A 21,656-nucleotide genomic window follows, 5' to 3' on the forward strand; every position below is an offset into this window, starting at 1 on the left:
TTCCATAATTCACATTTGTTGTTGAATATTAACTGAATATAGTATCTCACCGCCACATTAAATCTGCCCTTAGCCAAGCCTCAAAAAGCCCCCCCAAAATCAAGAGGGATGAAACTGACTAGGCACAAAAACTAGCAGTTTCTTTAATTAACAACAGAAATTAATGAATTTACAAATGCAAATTCACAGTTACTTACTGACTGAAAGATGACTACCAGTGTGATCCAAAGACTAGCGTCATCCTAAAGATAGATGCAACTGATACTGTGATTTAACATGAGGGAGTGGGAGAGATGGTGCAAAATTACTCTGTATCGCTCTTCATCATGAATCTTCATTCTTTCATGAGCATCGATGGCCAACAGTTGTTGTCCATCCCGAATTGCCCTTCAGCTGTGTAACTTGCTAAAGCATTTCAGAGGGTAGTTGAGAATCAATCACATCACTGTGGGTCTGGAGTCACATGCAGGTCAGACCAGGTAAGGACGACCGATTGAATTCCCTAAATGACTGGTGAATCACATGGGTTTGTACGGCAATCAATGATAGTTTCATAGTCATCATGACTGAGAAAATACTGAGGACATGTCAGATCAGAATAAACGTCTTTTGTAAGTTCGATATGAAATGAATTGCGTAAGTAACTACTGTTTGTATCGAAAACTGCAGAAAGAATCCTAGCCAAACTCTTCATTTCAATGGGTAAGGGAAATGTTCATTAAGGCAAACTGCGTGGATTCTGCAGAAACTCCTTGTTCAAAAGGGAATTTGGTAATGGTTGAAAGGGAGAACATTCTGATTCATGGAAAGAGGGAAGGAAATTGGAACTAATTGGCAAGATCTTTGTAAAAGGCTGGTTATAAATAGAATGGGTGCAAGGTCCTCTTACTGCGCTGTGCCATTTGATGATGACATTGTTGATCAGTCTGTCTCCAGCATTCCTAATGAGAACAGCCGAATTCCATTTCTTCAAAACAAAGACCCAAAGTGCTGCTGCATGACGTCACCACTTAACATTCCAGACAGCTCCATTGGGATCTTTACAGCGCAGGGTTTGTGCAGGGCAGTGGGGATCACGGTCATTTCACATGTGGCAGAGCAACGGTTTGAAACTGGGCAAAAACATTATCCAAGCTTGTTTATTTAAGTGTGAGTGAATGTTCAATAATTTACATTTGTTGTTAATAATGAACACAAGGGTTCGAATCCTGCCGTCGAAGGAGATATCATTTAAATAGGAGAAAACACGTACAGACATGTCTGTATTTTCTTATTCAGTGGTCAGCATTGGCGCAGTGGTATTGTCGCTGGGCTAGGAATCCAGGGATAAAAGCAAAATACTATAGATGCTGGAAATCTGAACAAAAAAAAACACAAAACGCTGGAAAAAAATTCAGCATATCTGGCAGCATCTCTGGAGAAAGGAACAGAGTTAATATTTCGATTCCATAAAACTCTTCAGAGTTCTTTGAAAGCAGCACACCGGGCCGAATGGCCTCTTTCGTTGCTTCTCTGTAATTTGATATTTCCCAACACCACTTCTTTCACACTCATTCTGCCATTTTATAATCCACTCTTGCGAGTGGGTTCAAAGCTCAACTACGTGCACAAGACAGGAAGGAGCCTGCGACTCTGGATAATCGGCCCCGTGCACATTCCTGTAATCCGTATCTGGGAGAATCAGGAAGATGAGATCCCAGATTATCTTTACCATGTAATCTGCAAACGCATTCTTTCTAAAAATCCTCGGGTCCCTTATTCTCTGTCCCTGCTTTCCAGGGAAAGCTTGGGTTCATGAACTGACTGTGTCTGCATCAAGCAGCTAATTGACCTGGGAGCCGGACGGGCAGAGGGAGCTGGAGGTGAGGCAGGGACAGAAGCAGAAACAGATGCGACATGACAGTGTTTTGAATTGGATGTGTCTCAGTTACTTTCAGTGATGAATGTCTGCCGTGTGTTCCGTTGTCAGTTTCACAGGAGCTGCAGTGATGAGGTTGGAGGGTTTTGGAAATTGACAGTTACACATGAGCAGCTTGTGGGGCTATTTCACTTCACTGTCAATTTCATGTCCCAGCTCACAGAAACCCTTGTTATCATAGACTGAAGAATTCATTCCATTTAAAATAGAAACATGGATAAAAGCAGCGTCAATAAACAAATCTGAAATGAGCTTGCCAGTTTCACTGGTGGTCTAGTGGTCAGGATTCGGCGCTTTAACCGCCGCGGCCCGGGTTCGATTCCTGGTCAGGGAATGCAAATTTATTGATCTTGTGAAATTGTCAAAATGAGTACTAACTACTTATTGATTGAAAACATTTAGCAGATCTACCAGAATCAGTTGCAGTTTCGCCTCAGAGCTGGAAATATCACACTTGGAACATGTCGGGAGCAAAGACAGGAGCGGAGTGAAAGAAGGACAAGAGAAGGGCTGTTTGAAAAGCACTGACCATAGGGATGGTGGTACCAAGAAAAATATGGGTGGGAGAAGGGCAAATTTTGGTGCCTACTGTTTGCATTGACAAAAATATCACTCCTGATGGATCAACCAATCACAACTGCTCTTTAAAAGCAGCACATCAGCTCTTCGAGGCCGAATGGCCTCTTTCTATGCTGTAACTTCCTGTAATTTTATGTTTCCCAACGGCACGGGTGCTTCTTTCACAGTCATTCTGCCATTTTATAACCCACTCTAGCGAGATGTACTTTCTTACCTTGTATTCGGCTGTTTTGAAAACAAAACATGGAGAAAATTCAGCGAGTTTCCTTGTCATTTATAGCCTGAGATTTGTCATGAGACGAATTGAACGACACATTAATGGTGCCAATCATTCACTGGAGCTCACCGCGACCAAACAGCACTGTTATCATCAGCCTGTTATGTAACTTCTTGCAGTACATCTGCTGAACAATATAAGCTTATCACAGCTCTGCTTTCTTCACAATGAAATCCAGTGCGAAAATACGAGAAATTTCAAAGCTGAACAACGTAGACAAGACTGGAAGGAGCGTGTGACTGTGGATAATAGGCACTGTGCACATTCCTGTAATCAGTACCTGGGGGAATCACGAAGATCCTGGTGTCTCTTTAACCTGTTATCTGTAAACCGATCACGTTGTGTATTACGTTCGCACTAACTGACTGTGTGTGGTCAAACAGCTCCTGGAAGGGCGGAGAGAGCTGGAGGTGAGACAGAAAGAGATGTGACATGGAAATGCTTTGAATCAGTGGTGAATATCCGTCGTGTGCCAGTTTCAAAGGAAAATAGGTTGGTGGTTATTTGTTTGAAAGATGCTGCACTCAATGTGCGCCGAGCCCACGACCCTGAGATTAAGAGCCTTTGATCTACCAGTTGAACTAGCCGGGCATACATAACATATGTATCCCATATCCCAACATTCATGGAGACAACTGTTGCTTTCCACCTGCAGCCTCAGCTTGTCCTGAATTTCAAAGTGTAGAAGGAATCGAACTACACAAGTCCCAAGGTTGCAATACATTCCTCTCAATCATCAATAACACCATTCACATCTTCCACTTCTCAGCTGCACCTCCTTCCAAACATCGCAAACTCCTCTTGCATCTTTCATCCTGATAATTTTCTCTGTAACATTTTCATCTGAAGCTGCACAACTAATGTGAATAAAGTTTGTGATTGTAAAAATGTGTTCACCTCCTCGGGAAACTGAATCACATTGACACACACAAAGGAACAAACACAGGGATAGACACCGAGAGTTACAGAGGGCAAGGGTTTGTCCCAAAGGAGAGACAAACGCCCAGAAAGCAAACATGACACCAAGTTTTGCTTCGTTTCCACTGTAGGTTTCGTGAATGAACAGAAAGAGGAAAACGCCCGCTTGTTTTGATGGATTTTATTCAATATAACCGATAATTAACTCTGTAGACACAGAGTTAAAACCAGGAAAAATGAGAAGCAGGAAACCCCAATGGATTTGGACTCCATCGCCTAAACCACTCGACTATGATGACTGCCCCTATGCACAGGATAATTTTGTTGGTATAAAATTATAGGCGGCCACAGCAGAGAAGGAGGACATTCGGCCCATTGTGTCCGTGCCAGCTCATGGAAAAGGAGTTCAGCTAATTCAACACTCCCGCCTTTTCTCCGCAGCCATTTTTATGTTCATTGTCTCTCCTCAGTATTACTGTTAAAGTGAAATGCGGCATACACCTGCTTTAACTGTGAGCTGGCACTTCTTCGACTAACAGGGCAATTTTAGCAGCAGTGGGATTTAAAATCACGCCTCAGTTAAGAATGAGACCTTAAAACCTTAACAACCACTACAGCTGCGCTACCAAGCTCAGGATGCTACTCCACATCGCCTTGACTGGATCTGGACCCCATCGCCTGAACCACTTAGCCACGATGACTGGTCCTATGGATAGGTTAGTGTTGTTGGTACAAAATTATAGATGGCTACAGCAAAGGAGCAGGAAATTCGGCCCAGTCTGTCCATGCCAGATTATGGAAGAGGAATTTAGCTAATTCGACAACCCCACATTTTCTCCACAGCCATTTATATTTTTATTGTGTCTCCTTGTTCTTCCTGTTAAAGTGATACACCGCAAACACCTGCTCTAACTGTGAGCTGGCACCTTTTCGACCAATAGGACAATTTAGCAGCAGTGGGATTAGGAACCACGCCTCAATAAATAGTGAAACCTTAAACCAACACCTACAACAACTCAGTTGAATTACCGAGCTCAGGATGCTACTGCCCATTGCTTTGTCTGATATCGCTCCAGACACAGAACAGAATCAAAGCAGCAACAATACGTCATAAGGCCCCACAAGCCTCCTCCGTCACTTAATAAGATCATGGCAGATCCCCAACCTCAACACCAATTTCCCACCCGATCCCGATCGCCCTTCATTCCCTTAGAGTCCAAAAATCAGGAGAAATTGGATGTTTTTTCTTCCATTGATCCGAGAGTTCTGTGGACCCCTGGTGGGATACAAACAATAATAAGAAGCATAGTCGGTAAGATTGGAACTTTCCTAGGGAAACCCCAGTGGATTTTAAAAGCATCGTTTTAACCACTCAGTGAAGAGTGACACATTCAACCACCTATAGCCACTTTACCGAACTCAGACTATTAATGTCCATCACCTTGTCTGGTATTGCTACTCAAATAGAACAGGAGCAAAGCAGCAGAAATACTTCATAAGGACCCACAAGCCTCCTCCGTCACTTAGTAAGATCATGGCTGTTCCCCAGTCCCAGCACCAATTTCCCACCCAATCCCAATAGCCCTTCATTCCCTTAGAGTCCAAAAATCAGGAGAATTTTTGGATGTTTTTTCTTCCATTGTTCCGGGAGTTCTGTGGACACCTGGTTGAAATCAGCAATAATAAGAAGAACATTCGGTAAGGTTTGAATTTACCTGCGGAGACTCCAATGGATTTTAGAACCATCCATTTAACCACTCGGCTCTGATGATTGACCAAGAAGCCAATGCTTTTCATTTATTCATCAATAACACCATTCACAGCTTCCGCTTCTCAGCTGCACCTCCTTCCAAACATTGGGATTCATTTTCCTCAGGATTTCTTTCTGGATTTAATGTTTAGCTGCTTTGTGACCTCATTTTGAAATCAGAATCGCTTCAATATCCAACACAAATTGAATTGCAAACCTGACGGATAAACAATGGAAAAATGTCACTCGGTAACACAAATCCCATGGTGCTCATTTTCAGATTCACAACAGTTAACTTTTCAATAAAGTGAAGGTATTTTACAGTGAAACGATTTAGAAACTTTGTGTGACTTTTATTTGTGACTCACTCACGCGGGTATTCTGTAAATGCTGCTCGGAGGTTTAAGTGACCCGGATATAATCTACCTGCGTTTTCCTGAGCCTGTGCTCGGTGTATTGGGAGGTTTGGCCTGGCTTGGAGTATCTCGCGTCCCAGAGATGGGCAGTAATCCGCTTATTGAAGCTGCAGTCGCCGCTTTCTGCTGGCAGCGGGTGATTGGATAGTGCGGGGCCGGAATATTGCTGCTTTTCTGCTTTTCCCTGTCTCACTCACTGTGGAGCTGAGGAAGAGAGAATAATTGATGAGTTTGTTTCTATCCAATAACTTCATAAATTTCCAATGGGCTAGATATCGGTACATGATAGGTTTAATTGTTTTCTCGTTATATTTGAAATTAATATTCGGAAATGCCACTTACCTCGGAGCTCACTGGTTAACAGTGGAACTGGCAACATTTTGGGGGTCTTTCGTTTCAGCACAAGTACCCAATGACAGCCCGGAACTGTGTGATAATCAATGCTGATGGGGAGAAAACAATGAAAGCTTGGCCCCTGCGTGGTCTGTAACCACCAACCTTTCGGTTAACAGCCGAACGCGCTGACCAATTGCGCCACAGAGACTGATACAGCAGCAAACCAGGGTATCAGTGAGTTAAAGCTTCAGATTGCTGCTACCGGAATGACAATTGTCTCTATCAGTTTTACTCGTCCAAATTAAAGGGTGGGACATTCATTGTGGATACATGGAAACAGACTGATCCCACCCAATGCAGACACATCCATGTCACCGGGAACCAGCTCTCCTACAACCGGTGCCGCCTCCCTTCGAATATTTCGCTGTCTTGTCTGTTACCAAGTATTCTGATTATCCCGAAGCCGATATTAAGTTTGAATTCCTGATGTGCAGTAACGAGAATCAATTCAATGTCTCAAATCAGTTAATTTCACTGATAACATCAGAGTTAATGTTCCAGCGTCTTAAATAAGGGAAAGGTGCCTTGACTGTCTCTGGTCAGTCGGGCAGTTCACCCTTCATTCTCCTCTGATTCCGGTTCCCAAAGATTTTCTAAAGATTCACAAAGCTGGAGACTGGGTTTTCTGTTTCGGTTCCTTCTCCATTTTCCCACCTGCCAACTGACAATATTTTCCAAAATCTCATCTCAATTGCCTTACATCGTGTCCAGGAATGAGGAAATTCAGTTTTGTGGAGAGATTATAGAGACCAGGATTGTTCTATTCAGAGCAAAGAAGTTTAAGTGGAGATTTCATGGAGCTGTTCGAAATAATGTGGGTGGGGGCAGTGGGGACGGGCGGCTGGATGTTGCAGATAGGGAGAGATTGTTTCCACTGACGGGGGTCAGTAACCACAGGATTGGGATTTAAAGATTGTTAAAGAAAGACAGACTTGCATTTATACAGCGCTTTTCCTGACCAGCGGATGTCTGAAACCACTTTCAAGCCAATTAAGCACTTTTTGAAATAAAAACAGAAAATACTGGAGAAATTCAGCAAGTTTTGCTTTCCACAGACACTGTCAGACCTGCTGAGGTCTACCTGCGTTTTATGTTTTTATTTCAGATTTCTAGTATTTTGGTTTTATTGAAGTACTTTCTGAAGGAGAGTTATTGTTTTCATGCAGGGAGCATGGCAGCCAATCAGTGCTCAACAAACACACAAGGCCAGGGACTTCACAATGCACAGATTTTATAATCTTGGTTGGTTGAAGGATTAACAGTGACCAGGACACATGACTGCATCCTTCTGTCTTCAACAAACTTCAATCTGCAAGTTATGATGGTGGTTCTGGCCAGTTTCGAACGAGGTAACTCTTCACATTTTTGGTAAACATGATAACCACTGCCCTGCAGAAACAGGGGACAGGAGAAAAGCTCAATGGGCCTCACTAAAATGTTAAGCGGTGACGTCATGCAGCAACACTTTGAGTCTTTATTTTGAAGAAATGGAATTCGGCTGCTCTCTTTGGGAATGCTGGAGACAGACTAATCAAGAATGTCATCATCAAAAGGCACAACTCTACAATTATTCTGAATTCTTTTACAATTATTCAAATTTTAAAAATAGTTGACTTCAGATCGAATTTTCACAAAACAAATGTCTATTCTGACCAATTATCTCCTCATTTTCCTCAGTCGATACCTTTTACCAACATTTCATTGAGCAAATACGCACAGTCACCACAGGAAAAAAAACACATAATTTGAAACATTGAAATAGTGAAACACTGAAATAATGAAGTTAATAGTGGAGATGATTTCTGTATGTTACAAAGTGCAGGATGACCTGATTAACTGGCGGAGCTGGTTCGAGTTTCCTAATGACCTATTTCTGCTCCTTTGCTTCTGTTCTATTTCGATGATAATACTGGTGAAGGGAATTAGGCGCAGCTGTATTGGTAGTGTGGCCGAGCGGTCTAAGTGTCTCGATTAAGGCTCCAGTCTCTACGGAGGCGTGGGCTCGAATCCCACCACTGCTAACCGGTCAGGTAATGCACATTTTGGGATCTGGAGCAGCCCCATTCAAACCAACAGGTCAACAGATACCAGCTCACACCACCGGAGTGTGCGGTGTTTTGTTTTGATGGGAAGAACGAGGAGAGGCAATACCAATATGAATTTCTGTAGGGAAAAGGCGGGGTGCAGAATTACAGTAGTTGACTTGCTCTTCCAGAGAGTCGACATACACCGTCTGATGTAGCCGTCTATGATTTTATACAAACATCATTAATAAAAATCTGGGGCTTGGATTCGTGACTGAGTGTTTAAGGCGGCATGTTTTGAATGCATTGGGATCTCCACAGGTAGGCTGGAATCCTGACAACTACGCTTCTTATAGTTCCTGAATTTTACAGTGTATCTGCACAATTAATTGTCCGAATAAGTTGAATGAAACCATATAAAACCTCCAGCGTTCTCGAATGTCTATTCGCCTGCAAACATTCACAAAGGTTGCAGCGAGAAATGGAACAAAAACGGAAACAGGTTGGTGTCATGATTGATTTCTGGGTGTTTGTCTCTCCTTAGAGACAATCCCTTGCCCTTTGTCACTCTCGATGTATATGTCTGTGTTTTTTCCTCTGTATGTGTCAATGTGGTTCAGTTCTCCAAGAGCATGAACATCTTTTTCCCATCACATACTTTATTCACATTGGTTGTGCAGTTTCATATCAAGATGTCACAGGGCAAAATGTCAAGATGGAAGATGCAGGGGGAGTTTGCAATGTTTGGAAGGAGGTGCAGCTAAAAAGTGGAAGATTCAGCGAGAAGTTTTCTTCTCATTTACATGAGATATGGAACCAGATCTGGGAGGTATGTGTGTTGGTGTAAACAGTAAAGCCTCCCTTATTTCCGCTATATTTTGCCTTGCACAAACATCTCTCTGGTTAAGGCTTTGCCACCTATCACAGCCCTTCTCTCATTCCCTATCTTTACCTCTATACTTGTTCCCGACCTGTTGCACGGGTGACATTTCCAGCTCTGAGACAGAACTCCAGCTCTCACTCCACTGATTCTGGCAGAGATGAGCGTCTTCTGTTTTTCATCAAGAAACAACTCAGACTTATTGTAACTGTTTGCACGAGGTTAGTAAATCTCCATTCCCCGACTGGGAATTAAACCTGGACCACAGCAGTGAAAGCGCTGAATCCAGACCACTAGGCCACCAAGAAAGCTGCCCACAAGCCTCACCACGTGGCTTATCTATGCTACCTGGGCCTTTTATTTTTGTTTCAGACCTCTTTCACCAGAGACACGTTTCATAAGAACAGAAGAACATTATAAATAGGAGCAGGAGTCGGCCATTCGGCCATTCGGCCCCTCAAGCCTGCCCCGCTGTTCAATATTATCATGGCTACTCTGCCCCAGGCCTCAACTCCTCTTTCCTGCCAGCTCCTCGTAGCCCTCAATCCCAGATATTTCAAAAATCTATCTACGTCCTCTTTAAATACTCTCAGTGAGCTACCCTCCACAACTCTCTTGGGTACAGAATTCCAAACATTCACTATCCTCTGGGAGAAGAAATTCCTTCGCATCTCAGTTTTAAATGAGTGCTCCCTGATTCTGTAACTATGTCCCCTAGTTGTAGGTTCCCCCATTAGTGAAAACATCTTCTCAACATCTACCCTGTCAATCCCCTCAGAATTTTGCACGTTTCAATAAGATCACCACTCAGTACGCTAAACTCTAATGAATAAAGTCTCCACCTGCTTCACAGTTCTTAATTAGTCAACCCCTTCATCCCAGGAATCAGCCTAGTGAATCTCTTTTGAAATGCCTGCAATGCCAATATATGCTTCCTTAAATATGGGAACCAAAACTGTACACAGGACTCCAGGTGTGACCTCACCAACACCCTGTACAGTTGTAACAAGACTTCCCAATTTTTAAACTCCAACCACGAGCAAAACAGACCAAAATTCCATTCGCCTTCTTAATTACTTTCTGCACCTGCATGCCAAGTTTTTGTGTTTCATGCATAGGAACACCCAGACCCCTATGTGCTGCACTTTTTTGGAGTCTCCCTCCTTTTAAATAATATTCTGCCTTTTGATTCTTCCTACCAATGTGTATGATCTCAAACTTTCCTACATTAAACTCCATCTGCCAACTTTTGCCCACTCACTCAACTTATCTATACCCCCTTGAAGATTCTTCAAGTCCTCATCACAACCTGACCTCCCACCTATTTTTGTATCGTCAGAAAATTTGGATACATTACACTCTGCCCCCTCCTCCATGTCATTAGTGTAGATAGTAAATAATTGCGTCCCTGGGACTGATCCTTGTGGCACTCCACTAGTTACGTCTTTCCAATCTGAAAATTCCCGGCTCACTGCCTTCTGTGTGTTAAATTGGGCTCTTTACATTGCAGGGTTTGTGTAGGGTAATAGGGATCACGGTCTCTCACACACGGAAAGTTTCCCCGCTCGAAAAGGAGTAGAAGCATTAACAGAATTAAGTGTGAGGAAAGGTTGCATCATTCCCGTTTGTTGTTAAATAGTAACTGGATGCATCATCTCAAAACCATGTGACATTTATACTTCTCCAGGTTTCGAATGATATTCTGAAAAATGCATGGCTTGGAAGAAAGAGAGAAAGATGTGGATGGAGTTGCTGTAAGGCCGTTCGCACATGTGTGAGGTGTTGAATGAGCTGCTGATGTGCTGTGTCATCTGATGATTCTAATGTTAGATCAATTTCTCTGCCGCTTGGCTAAGATTTTCAGCCAAATTGTACTTCCACAAAACAAGGTTCTGAAGTGCAATAAGACAGCCCAGTTTGACATTCTACGTCGTTCTGCAAGGAGCTGCGTGTTGGTTTTGTCGTCTAGTAGTTATCAAATTTGCTTTACACGCCGAAAGTTTCCTGAATCGAAACTCATTGAAGAACAGTAGAACTGGAAACATTTGTGGAAAATGTTCTTACCGCCATTGACAACCCGGATATGAGTGACACTGAATGTTGATGGGGGAAAAATATTCACGGCTTCGCCTCTGAACCACCAAACTTTACAGTTAACAGCTGAACGCGCTGACCAATTGTTCTGCAGAGACTGATGCAACTTTCTGTGTTCTTTGTACAGGTACAGCCAAGTCTCTTTGAACATCAGCACAAGTTTCTCACCTCTTCAAACATGTTCTGCTTTGTTGTTTTTTCAAACTATTTTTACGACCAAGTGAGTAACTTCAGACTTTGCTACATTTTTCTCCGTCTGTCATCTTGTTAGCCAATCACCTCTTATATATTATAAAAACAGAAAATGCTGGCTAAACTCAGTAGGTCTGACATAATCTGTGGAGAGGGAAACCGAGTTAACGTTTCGAGTCCGTATGATTCTCCTTCAGACCTGAAAAGAAATAGAAAGTGATGGAATTTATGCTATTCAAGTGGGGCGGCGAGGGGGCGGCGAGGGGGGCGGTGTGGGGAGGGTAGAGCAGGCGAGATTGGATAGAAGGTCGGTGATAGGTGGGGGCTGAGGAGAGATTGACAAAGGTGTCATGGACACAAGACAAAGGGAGTGTTAATGGCAGTGGTCAGGGCTGAAGAAGGTGCTGATAGTGGCATAAAAATAAGAAAGCAGAATGTGTGAATAGCAGAACAGGGGTCAGCACTTTGTGAAAGGGCAACATGGAACAAGTAACAGATGGCTCTATTTTGGGCTGGGGTAGGGGGAGGTGCGGTGGTTGGGGAAAAAGTATAGAAAAGGGGATAAAACGGGGGATAAAATAATGAATAAATTAATAAAAATAAGTAAATAAAAATAAAAATATAAATACATTTTTATAGCGAGATTTTAAAAAGGGTGAAATTAGAGGAGAGAGTTCATGGTCTTAAGTTGTTGAACTCAATATTCAGTCCAGAGTGCTGTAAAGTGCCTAATCGGAAGATGTGGTGTTGTTCTTCCAGTTTGCGTTGAGCTTCACTGGAACATTGCAGCAGGCCAAGGACGGACATGTGGGCTTGAGAGCAGGGTGGGGTGTGGAAATGGTAAACGACAGGAAGGTCTGGGTCATACTTGCGGACAGACCGAAGGTGCTCCACAAAGTGGTCACCCAGTCTGCGTTTGGTCTCTCCAATGTGGAGGAGACCACATTGGGAACAGCGAATGCAGTGGACCAAATTGAAGGGGGTGCAAGTGAAGCGCTGCTTCACCTGAAAGGAGTGTTGGCCCTTGGAAAGTGAGGAGGGAGGCCCCTAAAGGGTCATCTGTCAGTTGTTCTTTCACAAAGTGCTGATCCTTGTTCTGCTATTCACACATTCCACTTTCTTGCCTATATGCCACAATCAGTATCTTTTTTCGCCCTTACCACTATCATTAACACTCCCTTTGTCTTGTGTCCCTGACTCCTTTGTCAATCCTTCCTGAGCCCCAACCTATCGCTGACCTTCCCACCTGCTCCACCCAACCCCTCATATAACAGTATAAACTCCATCACATTTCTGCTTCTCTTTCGCTCTGACGAGTCAGAAGGACTCGAGCCTGTGACTCTGTTTCTCTCTCCACAGATGCTGTCAGATGATGAGTTTTTCCAGCATTTTCTGTTTTTTATACAGATTTCCAACATCTGCATTATTTTAACTTATTAAATTTCTTCTTCTATATTGTTCTGCAGTCTCTCAGCTTTCCACCTAACTTTGCTATCTCAGCTGAAGGTCACCCATAGGTCCCAGAAAGGGTTGAATTCGCGCCCTCTCATTTACAAGATGAGTGCTGTAACCACTGAGCTATGGAGCCACCTATTAACTTAAGCTAACGGAAAATCGACCATATTCAGTAAAACGAGGTGGAGGCTGACATTCCAGGTGGATGACATTTGATAGACCTGGAAATGTCTGAGAGGGAGAACAGGGAGTTAAAAGATGCGACATGAAAGCGGCAGAATTTGATGTGTGTCAGTTACTTTCAGTGATGAATTTCTGCCGTGTGTCACCTTGTCAGTTTCACAGGAGCCGCAGGGATGAGGCTGGTGGCACCTGGTTAAAATGAGGAATAATGAGAACTGTAGTCAGCAGGATTCAAACCTACAGGGGGAGAGACCAATGGATTTGAAATCCAACACCTTAAACATTCAGCCACGACTAACAGCAGCTTCCGAGCTCAAATGTGTTCTTGTCGAATCAGAAATGGCTGCAAAATAAGTCATTCGGCCCGTCGTGCCTGTGATGGCTCTCTGGAAGAACAACTCAACCAATACCACACACCCGCCTTTCCCTTACAACAATTTATATTTGCATGGCCTCTCCGCGTTTTTCCAAACAAAATAAAGGACCAAAACCCGCCCTATATTAAACTAGAATCTCCTCTTGTTCTCTGAAAGGGAATTCCTAAAGTTCCCCAAAGTGGGAATGTGACTTAAACTGTGGCAGCGCTGGGATTCAGATCCACCCCTCGAGGGGCTGGAAGGAACCCAAGTCCAAATCTTCACGTTACTGGGTCGGGAAAACTTTGTTAATTAAGGGAAACTGTGCATGGATTCTGCAGAAACTCCTTCTTCAAAAGTGAATTAGACAGTTACTTGAAATAGAGAAAAATTAGGCTTATGGAGAGAGAGAGATATATTGAGACGAATTGGTTCCTCTTTAAAAAAGAAGCTGGCACAGAAGAGATGATCTAATGACCATCCAACCTGCTGTGCCATTTGATGATGACATTGTTGATCAGTCTGTCTCCAGCATTCCTAATGAGAACAGCCGAATTCCATTTCTTCAAAACAAAGACCCAAAAATGCTGTTGCGGAACTGCATTGTAGTCAGATGTACTGGACTCCTTATCAATGGAGTTTCTGTAGCGTAGTGGTTATCACGTTCGCCTTACACGCGAAAGGTCCCTGGTTCGAAACTGGGCAGAAACATTACTACAACTTACACGTTTAAGTAACAGGAAAAGCTGCGTTGCTCCTTGTTGTTGAATATTAGCTGAATGCAGTGTCTCACAGCCGTATTGCACTTGCTCTTCGCCTTATCTGTTGGAACTCGCCGGGTAACAGGAGAGTTGGCGATTTCTGTCTTTTTTTGTTGTTTAATAATCCAATGACAATCCGGGACTGTGAGACAATGAATGCTGCTCCAGCTAACAGCAATCGCTGTTGTCATTGGCTGAAGAAGTCGGTTGTGTTCTAGAGAAACGTCTCATTTTGTCAGAGAAAAGTGTCTCTGTTGAAAGAGGTTTGAAATGAAAATAAAAGGCACAGATAGCATGGATAAGCTGGGCTGTAAAATTGCAAACCTGGGGGTCTAGTGGTTAGGGTACGGCGCTTATAAATGTCATGAGAATGATTAATATAAATATGCATTACTTCTTGATTGAAAAATGAAAACGCATATCAGTTCCACCTGAATCAGTGGAGTGAGAGCTGGAGTTTTGCATCAGCGCCGGAAATGACCCCCGTGCAACAGGTCGTGAACAAATACAGAGGTGAAGATAAGGAATGAGAGAAGGGCATGGCAGGCTGCAAATCACTGACTATAGAGACGGTGGTTCACGGCAAAATATAGCGGTAATAGGGGAGATTTCACTGTTTACACCGACACAAACCTCTCCCGGGTCTGGTTCCGAATCTTGTGCCAAATGGCAAAAAAATTCTCACTGAATTTACTCAGTCCCATGACGTCAGAAGAGCTGAACACAAGGGAAGAAGGTGGATTTTGCTGGAATGGGTTGAAGATGATAGAATGACTGTGAAGGCAGCAGCAGTGGGGATGGAAATGAAACAATTATAGAAAGTTACTTTGAAAGGGTAGTTGTGATTGGTTGATCAAGAGTGATATTTTTGCCAGTTTGAACAGCAGGAAGATAAATCTGTCCCATTCCCACCCACATTTTGCACTATCATCCCTTTCGTCAGTTTCTGTCTCATGCCTTGTAACCTATCACAGTCCTTCCCTTTTGTCCTTTCACTCCCCTTCGCCTCTGGACTTGTTTTCCACCTGTTACATCTCTGGCTTTTCCAGCTCTGATGAAAGATCATCCAGCTGGAAGATTAACTCTGTTTCTCACTCCACAGACGCTGCCAGACCTGGTTTCATTTAATCAGGAATTTCTGTTCATTGTGACAGTACACACAGTGGTAAGGAAAAGGATTTCCTTGACCGGGAATTGCCAGTGAAAGCGCCAAATCCTCAGCACTGAACAGTCACAACTTCCAGTGAAGCAGAGGGCAATTTTAACTCAGAAACAACCAAATCGATTTTTCACAAAGTGGGACGGAGAAAGACTCAGTTTGAGCGGTGATACTGCTGGAGCAATGGAGAGCTGGGGATCACCCATGGAAGCTGCAAAGTTTTCAGGAATAATGGCGCCTAGCGTGGGGCTCAAATAGATGGCCCCGGAGTTTAGAGTTTCATGCTCTATCGATTGAGCTAACCGGACCAGCATTTAAAGCCGTTCATATTCCAAAATACATCATTAGAAATCCTGATTTCCAGTTGGTGTCTCAGCTTGTTCTGAGTTTAACTCATGTGAATAAAGCTTGTGATGATAAAAATGTGTTCATCCCCTTGGGGAACTGAAGCACATTGACATAAACAGAGGATCACAGATAGACATTTACACTGAGAGCGACAGAGACCGAAGGAGAGGCAAACACCAAGAAAGCAAGGGCGACACCAACTTGGCCAATTATTGTTCCTTTCCAGACTCCAAATTGAGTAAATGTTTGCAGATGAATGGAAATGAAGAAACGCGGAAGGGAAGCAGGTAAAGTACACGGGAATGTTGGAAGGTTTTTATCCAATTTAACCAATAACTAACCCTGGAGGCATCTAAAGGAAGATGTGCAGTCAGCCAGACTCAAACCTGCTTCGGGAGACCCCAATGGATTTCAAGCCCATTACTTTAAACACTTGGCCCCAACTACAGGCCTTACGGTGATTTTAATGTTGTTCATATAACATCCCCGAACGGTTCTAGCAGCGACAGAGATCATTCGGCTCCACATCTTCCCGGTCACCCTGCAATTTACACTGACTCTCCTTGTTCTTCCTACCAAAATGAAGATCTTAAAAGGACACCGACTTCGAGCCGATTCTGAGATGATGTGACTGAAAGGGCAACACACACAGGAGACTGGAGTCTAAACCCAACCCCCTGAGACCGCTCGGCCATGCTATCTCCACTCAATGCACACTAACCATTGCCTTGAGTGGTGTTTGCACTGAATTACAACATAACCAACATAACCAAGATAGTCCATTTTACCTCCCGAGCCCCTCATAGTATCATAGTATCAGGTTCAAAGTTACCCCACAGATAGAGGCCATTCAGCCCGTGTCATAGCAACATAGGGCTCAGGAACAGGAGCAGGAATAGGCCATTCAGCCCTTTGAGTCTGTTCTGCTGTTCAATAAGATCATGGCTGATCTTGTTGTGGGCTCAACTCCAATTTCCTGTCTGTCCGCCATAACCCTTGACTCCCTTGTCTATCAAAAATCTATCTAAGTCTGCCTTGAATAAATTCAATGACTCAGCCTCCAATGCTTTCTGGGAAAAATAATTCCACAGACTAACAACCCACCGAGAAAGAAAAAAAAACTTTTCATCTCCGTCTGAAAAGGGAGACCTCTTACTCTTCTGGAAACTAACTCGCCTGGTCCAACTCCCTCGCCTTTTCATCGGAGACCTGGATTTTCTGTCCAATCCTCTCTTGAAATCCACGATTGAACCTGCCTCCCCCACACTCTCAGATAGTGCATTCCAGATCCTAACCACTCGCTGTGTAACAGAGAAACCCCTTTAGAATTATTGGCTTCGGGACAATCAGAATATTTGTTAACAGACAAAACACTGAAAGTTTCAAAGGGAGACGGCAACTGTTGTAGGAGAGCTGGTTCCCGGTGAGATGGAGGTGTCCATGTATCCACGATGAGTGTCCCAAATTTAATTTTTGGAGAATGAAACTGATAGAGAACAATTGTCATTCTGGTAGCAGCAATCTGAAGCTTTAACTCACTGACCCCCTGCTTTAGGGTATCTCGAAGAGTCAACTTTCATCAGTCTCTGTTGCACAATTGATCAGTGCATTCAGCTGAGAACTGAAAAAAAATCGGTGGTTTGAGGCCACCCAGGGGCAAATCCGTCGTCGTTTTCTCCCCATCAACATTCATTCCCACACAGGTCTGGCTGGCTCTGTGGCTCTGAAACCACAGGAAAATATCGCCCAACATTGCAAGCTCGACTTTTACCCTCTGAGTTCCCACAACAATCTTCATTTCTGAACTTTCATTTCAAAGAATATTCTGAATATTCATTTTAAAGAAAATAAACGATCATGTACCTCCATCTAGCCCAATAGAAATCTATGAAGTTATTGGATCAAACGAACGCATCAATTTTTCTCTCTTCCTCAGCTCCACAGTGAGTGAGACAGGGAAATGCAGCAATTATCCAGCCCAACACTCTCCAATCAGCCGCTGCCAGAAGAAACATTCTTTTAAAACTATTATTATTTTGCTGAATTTTATTTTGAGAAAGAATGAAGACTCAGGGAGGTGGCGGCTTAGTGGTATTGTCAGTGGGCTAGTAATCCAGAGTAATCAGGGTAATCCATTGGGGGCCAGGGTTGGAATCCCACATAGAATTGAAAGTCTAACGGTGACCATGGAACGATTGTCATAAGAACTCATCTGGTTCACTAATGTCCTTTAGGGAAGCAAGAATGACACCAACCTGGTTCTGTTTTTGTTCTATTTTCCAGTCCTAGTTTCATGACTGTTTTCGTTAATGAACGGAAATATGAAAACTCTCGAATGTTTGGTTGGATTAGATTCAATTTAAATGATAATTAACTCTGTAGACAGCGAGTTAAAACCAGGGAAAATGGGAAGCGGAAAACCCCAATGGATTTGGACTCCAACGCCTTAACCACTTGGCCACGATGACTGGTCCTCTGCACAGTTTAATGTTGTTGGCATAGAATCATAAATGCCTACAGCAGAAAAGGAGTAAATTCGGCCCATCGTGTCCGTGTCGGCTCTCTGGAAGAGCAATTTAACTAATTTCATAATCCCACCTTTTTCCCACAGCAATTTATATCGATCCTGTCCCTCCTCGTCCTTCCTGTAAAAATGAAACACCGCATACATACCCCTAAATAAAATTTGAGCTGGCAGGTGTTCGACCTGCTGTTCAAACTGCTCATGTACAACTTACAATTTCCAAAACACACCAACCTCATCACTGCGGTTCCTGTGAAACTGACAACGGAACACACGGCTGACATTCATCACTGAAAGTAACTGACGCACGTCAAATTCTAAACGCTTCCATGCTGCAGCTGTTTCTGCTTCTATCCCTGCCTCGCCTCCAGCTCCATGTGCCCGTTAAACTCCCAGGTCAATTAATTGCTTGATGCAGGCAAAGTCAGTTCACGAACCTAATTTTTCCCTGGTAAGCAGGGACAGGGAATGTAAGACACGAGGCTTTGAGTCGGGATGGGTTGACAGGAGCTCATTTTCCTGATTGTCCGAGATACTGATTACAGGAATGTGCACAGTGTCAATTATCCACAGCCAGACTCTCCTTCCAATCTTGTGCACCTTGTTAAGCTTTGAAACTGTTAATATTTTCACACTGGATTTCAATGTGAAGAAAGCGGAGCTGGGATGAGTTTATGTTGTTCAGTCGATGTACTGCAAGAAGGTACACAACAGGCTCATGATAAAAGTGCCTATTTTGAAAGGGACGCTCCATCTCCATACCATTATGTTTATCCAGAAGCCCTGTTAAAGGTGCAAGAAATATTTACTGGAGTGATGCCAGAACTGAAAAGTTATAACTTTCAAGAACGATTCAAAAGGTTCAACAGATTCTCTGGAAAACAGGGTGAGGGATGACTTGATCGAAGCTGTTAACGTTAGAAAAGTGTTTGGAAGATGTTTCCACTTGCAGACAGACAAGAATCAATATAACTTAGTCACCAATAAATCCAATGTCCATTTCAGAAGCAACGTCTTTGACCAGAGAGAAAGGCTGAAAATGATAGAAATACTTGGTATATCTGGAAATTTCATTGGATTGAGAGTCAGAGTTATGTTTTCAGGTCTGTGCACTGACTCAGTACAGTTCTGCTGAAAAGTCACAGGCCTGAAAGGAAAAATATGTGTCTCTCCACTGACGCTACCAGGCCTGTTTCGAATTCCAAAATGTCCTGTTTTTATTTCAGATTTACAGCATCTTTTCCTTGGATGAGAATGTAGAACTCATTTCAAGAAGGATTTGAGATCCAAGTCTGAGCTTCACACTCCTGGGTAAAGTTACACTGAAAACATCATTCACCAGCTGAATGTGGAAATGATTTACTCGATCATCTGATGAGTTGACACAGCAGCAGTCACATCTGATGGAGAAAATTCTGGTAGTTCATGTGTGCAAAGTTTGGTCACCAGTCACCAGAGGCTTTAAAAGTTCAAAAGATTTAATCCGCAATAGGCACATTCTTACTGGCAAGACGGAGTTTAAATGTTCAGTGTGTGGAAAGAAAAATAACTTCTTCACCTCACCTGCTAAGAATCCAGTGAATTGACATCTAACTGTAGGGGTTTGTTCTGCTGTTAATTACACCCAGGTCAGGAGTATGTTAGAGGCGTGTTTACTTTATTGCCTCAATTGATTTAATAATTTTATATCTTGACCCTAAATCTTTAGTCATCATCGGATCATCAAAAATAATTTTATATGCAACAGTATCGGCTTCTAATGGCGGATCTGTCACCTAGCATTCACAGCGGGAGAGAATGTGCTCTATCCAGAGCCCCAGAGAGATAAGCATGCGCATTGCGGGTGTGGTTGGCACCTGCGCATTGTGGATTCCTGTCTGAGCATGCGCAGTGCTATCCTGTGAGCAGAGCGGCAGCGAGTGGGTGAAAAAACGGCGACTGCAGCAGAATAACAGAGTTGTGGGTGGGTGAGCGGGAGGAATGGAGCCAGCGGAGTGCGCAAGGAGGCTTCATAAACACTTGGTACAGGCCCCAGACGCTTAATAGGAAACTACCGGTCCCGCGTTTCAGCAAACAGACCGGAAATAGCTGAATATCCCTCTGCTCGGCCCGGGGGAGCGGCTGTGCAGCAGGGCGCATGCGCGGCCATACTGATCCAGGCAGCAGGAGGAAACAATGTTGTGAATTTCTATCCTGGACTGACAGGGATGGTTTTTGGAAACTCCATTTACAGGGGGTTAGAAGGAGAGGATTTACATACAGTAAACTCAAACCAATGTCTGTCTCTTCGCAATTTCTATCCTGGGCTGACAGTGATGGATTTTTTTAATACTCTTTTTACAGGATGTAAAATGGGAAGGATTTGCAAACGGAAAGCTCAAACCAAACATCACATCAAGATCTAACAGTGTCACTCGATTCATCAGGATCTGAATATTATTGGCCTCTGACTGTAAGCATTGTGTTCCAGCTCATTCAACCACTCACTCTGTAAATTCCTTTCCTCGTTGATCTTGCCTCAAATCTTAAACCTGTGTCTGTAATCCTTTTATGATCAACTAATGTGAACATCTTTATCTACCTTATCTCAACCTATCATAAACTTATGCACCTCCATAAAATCTCCCCTCAACCTACTTTGCTCCAAGGAGAACAACACCAGTTTCTCCAAACTAACCTTACAACTAAAATCCCTCATCCCTCGACCCAATCTGGTAAATCTCCTCTGCACCCTCTCAAGGACCCTCCCATCCTTCATAATGTGTGGTGATCACTGGTTTGCACAGACCCAGATGTTCTGTGTCCATGTCTGTGACATCATCACACATCGACAATTACACTGTGACATCATCACACATCGACAATTACACCGTGACATCATCCCGCTCCCTGGATATTTCCTCAACTGGGAGATTTTTCTCTGACTCCAGTGCTTCTGATATCTTTCCAGCTGCAGGCTCCAGCAGGAGAGTTTATATTTAAAAACTGAAATTGTTTCAGAGTTGAGTATTCTTGACTATTCATCCACAGTTTAGAGCTTTTAGTGCTGTGCTCTGTTATCTGTGAGAGGTTTCATGTCTCTGGGACTGGTGCGAGTCCTTTACTGTGGATCTGAATCCAAGTCCATCTATTGCTCTGTTTCACCTCTGCCCTTCCTGATCACCTCTCTGCCATTGTCTAACTTTCTCTGTCTCTAATTATGAGTGTATTTTAATTATGTTTAGGATTTTAATGTTCCTTCTGTCAACTGTGTCTAAATGAGGTTTCCACTGCTGCCCATCCCCTGACCATGTGCTGCTGGCTCACCAGCTTTATCTTCCCACAGTACCTTTGAGGAATTGTTTTTTCCTGAGCTGTAGTCCATTTCTCATTCACTTTGGCGCCTATGTTAACCATCAAATTCTGCCCAACCTGAAATGGTAATTA

At 43.3% G+C, this 21,656-nt stretch overlaps 1 non-coding gene across 1 annotated transcript; it reads left to right on the forward strand.

Moving 5' to 3' along the window:
- The first annotated feature begins 14,076 nt into the window (after window positions 1-14,076).
- On the forward strand, window positions 14,077-14,149 carry trnav-uac (transfer RNA valine (anticodon UAC)). The gene has a single exon. It is a non-coding gene; the product is annotated as a tRNA-Val (tRNA).
- Window positions 14,150-21,656: the final 7,507 nt, after the last annotated feature.

Source organism: Cetorhinus maximus, unplaced genomic scaffold, assembly GCF_964194155.1.
Source record: "Cetorhinus maximus unplaced genomic scaffold, sCetMax3.hap1.1 HAP1_SCAFFOLD_431, whole genome shotgun sequence".
Classification (NCBI taxonomy): Eukaryota; Metazoa; Chordata; class Chondrichthyes; order Lamniformes; family Cetorhinidae; genus Cetorhinus; species Cetorhinus maximus.